The sequence below is a fragment of the Balaenoptera acutorostrata genome, chromosome 1 (assembly GCF_949987535.1).
Source record: "Balaenoptera acutorostrata chromosome 1, mBalAcu1.1, whole genome shotgun sequence".
Taxonomy (NCBI): domain Eukaryota; kingdom Metazoa; phylum Chordata; class Mammalia; order Artiodactyla; family Balaenopteridae; genus Balaenoptera; species Balaenoptera acutorostrata.
In genome coordinates this window covers 10,635,669-10,644,558 of record NC_080064.1, presented here as the reverse complement: position 1 = coordinate 10,644,558, position 8,890 = coordinate 10,635,669, and positions in this window count along the sequence as shown.

Below are 8,890 nucleotides of genomic sequence, written 5' to 3'. Positions count from 1 at the left end.
TTCATTGAAAAGTTGTGCTGTTAGCTCATATTCCCAAAAGCTTCCATGTTGACTCAAGTTCCCAGCAAGTCACAATAAATGTCTTCCATTTTACAAAGTTTTTAAACTGTTTCATTGGACTATAATCCACATGCCATGTAATTCACCCATCTAAAATGTTCAATTCATTGGCTTTAGTATATGCACAAATATGTACAACCATCAACACAGTCAAGATGAGAATATTTTCATCACCTCAAAAAACCCCAGAAACTTTAGCTATTACTCCCTACACACCTCCTCCCACCTCAACCTAAGCCTCCACTAATCTTTCTTTCCATCTCTATAAATTTCCCTCTTCTGGACATAGGAATGGAATCGGAATACACAGACTTTTGCATCTAGCTTCTTTCACTTAACATATTGTTTTTAAGGCTTGTCCAACTTCTAACAAGTATCAGTACTTCATTCCTTTTTATGGCTGAATAATATTCCATTGTATGGATATACCACATTTTATTTAACCCTTCATCCACTGAATTACATTTGAGTTGTTTCTACATTTTGGCTTTACGAAACTGCTGCTATAAACATTGTGTACAATTTTTTATATGGGCACTTGCTTTCATTCCTCTTGGATATATATCTAAGAGTAGAATTGCTGAGTCATATGGTAACTCATGTTTAATCATTTGAGGAATTACCAGACTGTTTTCCGAAGTGGCTAGGTGGCTACACCATTTTACATTCCCTCCAACAGTGTACGAGGGTTCTCAGTTCTTCACAACACCTGTTATACAATCATGTTTTGATGCAGTACTAGGTACTAAGTTATCCTAGTAACCTTAATGGTGGCAAAGGTTAAAATAGTAATTGGCTCAAAAGGGACTTAATTAAATTTCTAAACAGACTCATTCAGAAGGATAACCCTTTCTTTTGCTACAGAAGCCACTGATGAGTAAATCCAGGCCAGAAAGAGATAATATTTTCCCTTTATTCTGTCACAACAGAACTTGTAGAAGTAAATAATGTTTCTCTGGAGCAATACCATCATCACCATCAACCCTAGGTTTTATATTATTTCTATAATTCTATATATACTTTCGAGCACTGAATCAAGAATAACCAGGTATCTATTTTCCTTCCTTCCTTTCTGAATAATTCCATTCAATCCAATAGATAGGACAAGGGACTTCCCTGGTGGCGCACTGGATAAGATTCTGTGCTCCCAATGCAGGCGGCCCGGGTTTGATCCCTGGTCAGGAAACTAGATCCCACATGCATTCTGCAACTAAGAGTTTGCATGCCACAACTAAGGAGCCCGCCTGCCGCAACTAAGGAACCAGCAAGCCACAACTAAGGAGCCCTGGAGCCACAACAAAGACCCGGTGCAACCAATTAAATAAATAAATAAATAAATACTTTCAAAAGATAGGACAAGACAGAGAGAAAGCAATCCATGCCAAGGTGTGAGTGGTGGAACTCAGTGCTGAGTCAGAACCCAAGCAAGATGAGGGGGCATTTGTAAGGTAAGGAGAGACAGCAGGAGGGTCAGAGGCCAAGTGAGGTGAGGAAGGCATCCACACACACAGCAGCAGCAGCAACAAAAGATTGGTTGCATGTGGGGCGGGGGGTGGGGAGGAGAGAGACTGAGCAAATAAGTAAACATATTTAAGATAATCGGAGTCAGATTTCTCACTGTTAGAGAAGAGAGAAAAGCTAGAATCAAATTTACGGTGTTAAATAGGAATTGTAAGTATTGGTGTGAACTCATGATTACAGATATATGTTATATATATATATATATATATATATATATATATATATGTATAAACAGAAGTTACTCTGGATTTAGATGCGTGTATGTACGTAGTATGTCAGTTTATAGGTGCTATAGTTCCTAATTCTGTCCACTGGGAGGGCCTGGGAGCAGTGACACACCATAGAAACCAAGATCTGGGCTCTAAATATCATTCTTCCCTAAGAGGAACCAGAGCTGGTTGATTCCAGGACTGGGGCAAGGAACACACAGGAAGAGTTTGACATCCTGTTCAGCCAGAAAGTAAAGAAATACTCAAGGACAGATGGAGACATTCCAAAAAGAAACAGAAGTCAGCTTAACGGGGCGTTCACTGTCCAAATCAGGGATAATTTGAGCATAAAAAATGTTCATAATGAAGTTAACCCCACGGAACAGAAACCTATCAGTCCTATGGATAAATGGATGGATGGATAAATAAATACACACAGACATGTATACATACATAAATACATGTATAGAGAGATGGTTAAGAGAGAAAGCTCTTCTTTACAGCAGAATACCGACCAATAAATGTATTCAAAATTATATAACTGGAAAAGTGCCATTTGATAGCCGTTCATAGTTATAACCCAGGCAAGTAACATCAAAGACTGCTAAAATTAATGGATGAAAAACAGTAGACTTATAGTCTCAGACTATGTCCCCACAACATATTCATTAATTGCAAAGAGAAACAAGGAGAGACCTTACACTGGGGAAAACTTGATTAAGACACCATCTTAATCAAGTGACCAAAGTTCACATCATTAGTAACAGGATAAATCAAAATCATGTACCATCACATAGGATGCAACAGACAAACTCAGCATCGCTTCTACAATAATACCAACAAAGATGCACTATGTGAATCTAAACATGAGGAAATTAGATAAACCCAAATTGAGGAACATTCTACAAAATAACTGTCCTGTAATTTGCAAAAGCGGCAAGGTCACAAAAGTTAAGGAAAACCTGATAAACTATTCCAGATCAAAAGCAACTAAAGAGGCAGGGCAACCAAATGCAACCTGTGATCCTGAATTGTTCTAATAAAAGTTGAGGGCAGTCTATGGATTATATGGTAATGATGGATCGATGTTAATTCCTTGAGTGTGATGGTTATACTGTGGTTCGGTGGAGAATGTCCTTGATGTGTAGGAAGTGCACCCTAAATACTAAATAAAATACTCCTAAAATACTTGGGAGTGACGGAGCATCATGTCTGCAACATACTCCCAAATGGCGTGTGAGGGAAAAGTTCTTTGTACTATTCTTGCAACTTTTCTGTAGGTTTGAGAAAAGTAACCAGACATAACAAAGAAAACACGATCAAAAAGCAAGGGAAAGAGATAATAGAGAACCGCAGATAATTCAGATAACTCCAGTATTAGATACAGACCATAACAAGTTTGCTTAATACGGACAGAAATGGGGCAAGGTGAAGAATTTCGGCAAAGAAATGGAAACCATAAAAAGGTACCAAATTGAAAAAAGAAGTAACCGAATTGATATTAGAAACAGGTAGAAAGAATCAGTGAGCTGAAAAAACAGAAGAAAGTCAGAATGCTGTATAGAGGAAGCAAAAGGATGGGAAAGATAGAGGGAAGAATGAGACATGGGGATTCAGTTAAAAGGTCTAACACGCGCTTAACTGTCATCCCAGAAAGAGAGAAAATAGAAAATGGAATAGAATTGCTATCAGAAGAGATCATTGATAATATCTGAAAAAACTGACTAAATTAAAATTTTAAAAGCTCAATGAACCCTGAGCAGGATAAATAAAAAGAAAACCACGTGTAGGCATGTCACAGGAATGCACTGAAAACCAGAGAAACTCTTAAAAGCAGCTGGAAGTGAGGGTAAGGAGAGAACAGATAACCTTCAAAGGTGTGGCAGAGAACAGCATCTGCCTTCAACACAAACTAGGGAAGCCAGGAGCTAATGGCATGGTACCTCCTAAGTGCCGAAAGAAAATAATGGCCACATGGAATTCTACACCCACTGAAAATATCCTTCAAGAATGAAGGTGACATAAAGACACCTTCAGACTAAAGAAATCTAGGAAAATTTATCACCAGCAGACCTAGTCAAAAAAAAATACTAAAGGAAATTCCTTCAGGAAAAGGAAAAGTAACCCTCAGGGCTGTAGGCAGGAACAAAGAGCAGTGAAAAGGTTAATTGTAGCTAAATCTAAATTACATATAAAGTAATATTAGCGTGTAATATTAATATACTATCATACAAATTTATCATTATTAATGATTAATAATTTATTGTATATTAATATATAAAAATGCACTATAGGGTTTAAAGTATACACTGAAACAAAATACAGAACAAAAATAGCTTGGAAATTGAGACAGGGTAAATGGAATTAGAAAGTTCTAAGATTCTTGCATTGTCCAGGAAAAAATAGGACTTATTTTCCATTAAAACTTGATAAGTCAAGAATATATGTTGTGATCTCTAGTGTAACCACTGAAAGTATGCATAGTAAAAGAGCAGACAATCAGACTAATAGAGGGAGAAAATGAACATAAAAATAATCAACCCAAAAGATATCAGGAAAAAAAAGAAAAAGGAACTAAAAAGAAGACTGGTGTATCTCTGTTACTATCAGATCAAATAGGCTTAAAGAACAAAAAAGCAGTTCTAACAACCAAAAATATCTTTCATAATAATAAAATAAGCAATTCAATACGCCTCAAAACATAAGGCAAAAAACTGATGAACTGTAAGGAAAAATTTTAAAACCCACAATGAGTGAAAAATAGAAAAACTGAATAAAAAGAGAAAATACAGAAAAATTGAGCATAATTAACATATTGCCCAATGGACATATATAGATCATTATGCCCAACAACTGCCAAATACACTTTCTTTTAAAAAAAAATATGTAACATCACAAAAATTGTCCCTATGCCAGACTTTATTTCAATTCTCAAAAAATTGTCAAAGGAATAGAAAGAAACTTCCTTCACCTGATAAAGAGTATTAAAAAGCCTATAGAGAGGGATGAATAGTCAGAGCACAGAGGATTTTCAGGGCAATGAAAATACTCTGTAAGACACTATAATTGTGAATATATGTCATTATAAAGTTGTCCAAATCCATAGAATGTAGAACACCAAGAGTGAACCTTAATGTAAACTATGGACTCTGGGTGATAATGATGTGTCAATGTAGGTTCATCAGTTGTAACAAATGTAAATGTATGGCTTTGGTGCAGGATGTTGATAATGGAGAGACTCTACATGTAGGGGCCAGAGGGCACAACGGAAATCTCTGTAACTTCCTCTCAATTTTTCTGTGAACCTAAAACTGCTCTAAAATATAGTCTATTTTTTAAAAAATCTAACCAGTCTCCTCACAGCCAGGATATGGACTGAAATAACCAAATAAAAAAAAGGGCACAAATTCAACTCAAAAAAAAATCCCAAAGAAAACATTATTCATAATGGTAAAATACTGATGACCAGAAATGAGATAAGAATGGCTACTATCATCAATTCTATTCAACATTACACTGGAAGTAAAAAAAAGAGATTTGAGGTTTGAAATAGAAAAATAAAATTGTCCCTATTTGCACATGACATGATAGTTGTAGAAAATCCAAAAACAAGTCTACAGAAAAATTACTAGAATAAATTCAGCAAGGTTGTTAGATTTAAGGTATATATAAAAGAATAAATTATATTTCTATATATGAAACAGAAAACAAAATTTTTAAAATATAATAGCACTGAGACATATCAAATAACTAGGAATAAAATATAATGAAAAACACTCAAGACCACTCTACAGAAAATTATAAACAATGGAGAGAAAGTAAAGAAACCTAGCAAATGAAGAAATGCATCCAACTGAGCCATGGATTTAATGATTTGATGTCATAAAAGCTTCAGTGCTCCCCAAATTGATCTACAGATTTAATCTGATTAAAATGTGCACAGATTCTGTGAAAATTGACAAAATGACTCCAAGATTTAATTGGAATGACAAAGGGCCAAAATGTCTTGAAGAAGACCACTAAAAATGAGAGGACTTGCTCTACCAGGTTATCCAGATGGATATTAAGCTTCAGTAATTAAGAAAGCATGATACTGGCCCAAGGTGTATATATATATATGATGTAAGACCAATAGGTGAGAATAAAGGGTCCAAACGGTGATTCACTATGGCAGAGCAGTGGAGATGCTCAATGGTACTCAATCAATTAGAAATCCGTATGGTGAAAAAAATATAATTAAACTTGGCCCTGATCTCACACCATACAAAAAAGTCAGTTTCCAGATGGATTCCAATGTAAAATTAAAACAGAACTTCTTGACAATAATAGAGAGTATCCTTATGACCTTGGGGTGATCAATGGCTTCTTAAACAGGACTAGCCATAAAGGAAAAGATGGATAATTAGACACCTATAGCCAAGAGAAGATTCCTACTCTCATTATAGAAAGAACTCCCTCAAATCAATAAGACAAAGAATTCAATTAAAACACAAGCAAGAGGGAATTCCCTAGCGGTCCAGTGGTTAGGATCCGGGCCCGGGTTTGATCCCTGGTCAGGGAACTAAGATCCTGCAAGCTGCACAGTGCAGCCAAAAAACAAACAAACAAAAAACAAAACAGAAAAACAAAAACAAAATAAGAGACTTCAACAAGCACTTCATTTACTTCATTAAAGGGGGTATTTAAAATGGCCAGTATGAAAAGATGCTCATGCCCATTATTCATTGGGAAAAGCAAATTAAAACCAAAATGAAACACTAATACATATCCACCATAATCGCCAAAACTTAAGATTGATGATTCCAAGTGTTGGTAAAGGTACAGAGCAACAGGAACTCTCATACACTATTGGTGGAAGGATGAAGTGGTGCAAACACTTTGGCAAACTGCCAGGCATTATGTTAAAGTTGAGCATTCGCCTGCTCTCTGACTCAACAACCCTACTCCTAGGTATACAACTAACAGAATGCATGCCCACATATATCAACATATTATCAGCATGTTCACAGAAGCATCCATCACTCATAACAGCTCCAAACTGCGAACCACCCCAATTTTCATCAACAGCAGTAGATGATAAATGAGGGTATTCATACAAGGGAATACACACAGGATTGAAAGTGAACAAACGACATGCAACATGGATGATTCTCAAGGCTGAAAGGGAAAGCCAGATATAAAATACATGAATGACTCCATTTAATTTCATCTTGTGAGACTTCATACAGTTGTTGGTATGAAAGGTCAGGATAGTGGTCATCTTTAGGGAGGAGGGAGAAGGGGTGATTGGGAGAACCCCAGTGGGACTCTCAACACAGAAGATCCATCTTAGAATCTGCGCTCTTTGTTATTGTTCTGCTGTTGTTGTCGTCACACTTCAGTAAAAGTCGCTTTTGAAAGTGTGCCTGGATACACACCAGACTTTAAAAACTCTCACCCTACAGCAGTAGGACACCGGGAGGGACTGTCGTTTTAACTTAAGATTGTCTAGAACTAAGCTGTACAGTTGTAACTTCAAAAATAAACATTGAGTTGAAGCACTAAATTAGCTTTCACCAAGAATTTCTATTCCCCAACCACTGTTACTGGAAAAAGCTTCCCAGTGGAGAAGTGAGCTGTTAAATGAAAGTGAACACTGCTTTATCTCAGCAATGTCCTTGTTTCCCCTTGTTCTACTTAAGTTTTTTCCTGAGTACAATACAAGTTTCAACATCAGTTCCTAGGAAGTCTTTTTCCTGGTTTTTAGAACAGTACTGGCATGGACAGGCCCTCAAACATCAATGGACGAATGGACAGTCTGAGATTTGATGGATTTTTGTTTTTGCCAGGGATGGATTTCTCTAAGGAGTTGGTGGGGAGCCCACCATCCAGTCTGGGCTTAGTTTTCTCAGTTCCACATCACTACAGTGATCACATCATTTATAGTCCAAATGGGGGCACGTGCAGGTGAAAGGGGGTGCTAGTAACAACGATATCGGCAATCAGACATAAACCAGGACCATTCTAGGCAAACAGGGATGTAAGGTTACAAGCTAGCTTGGGACTGAGAATTCACTGGCTAGAGAAACCACAAAACGTAAAGCAAGGCTCCCCTGGGATCGGAGCTGTGCCGTCAGTCTTGTTATTAAAACGGGGTAATTGTGTTCTCTTACTTTCTACATTAACGGCTAATGCTATTAGCTCTGAAATAGAAACCTACGCTAAATGCATCTTTTATGAGACAGTTTCTTTTGTGCTCTTCCTGCCTTATTTGCTGGGTGCCAGATACCATTTCTGGGCGAAGGACTGCCTGGGGCACGCCTCGCCAACCTCCCTCAGGCCTGCCGAGACCTAACCTTTGTTCTAGTTGCCTCTCTCAGGCTCTTCCAAGTCAATATGCGGGTTGAAATTCTGGACTGTTCAAGGCCAGGAGCCCCCATGGCTTGCTGTAGGAGCTTAAGAAACATGTGTTAAGGGAGTCACATGGCACGGTGGTCTTTCTGGTCCCTCTTATTTGCCTCCTCCGAACAGCCCGCCTCTGCACCTGCTGTTCTCTCTGCCTAAGATGCCCCTGTTCCTTCTTCACTGAGTTAACTCCTTCTGGCCCCAGCTCTCAGTTCCAACATCACGGCCTCGCGAAAGACATGTCTGATCCCCCCGAATAGGTCTGGTGTCTCTGTTACACAGAACCTGGTTCTTCTGTGAGGACTCAGATCTTGATCTGAGATTGGATGACCTTTGCTTTCTCCAGGGCCAGCACTAGGGTGGAGCAAATGAGGCACTCACCTCAGGTGCAAAAGTTAAGGTGGCACCAAAAATTCAACAGTCAAGACAAAAATGAAATATTTTTTTAAAAATCAAAGTCATGCAAAAAAAGCCACCGTGAACACAATACCAAGATCTTAAATAAAGGCAAGATCACAAGGCAAAGCTTGTTAAAGTACCGATTGCTGGATCCCATTCCCTGAGTTTCTGATTCAGGAGGTCGGAGGGGGCTGAGCATCTGCCCTTCTAACAGGTTACCAGGTGACACTGTTCCTACTGACCCAAGGAACACACTTTGAGAACCACTGATTTACAGTCTATTCACCCGACTTCCCACCTCCACCCTACATCAAGAT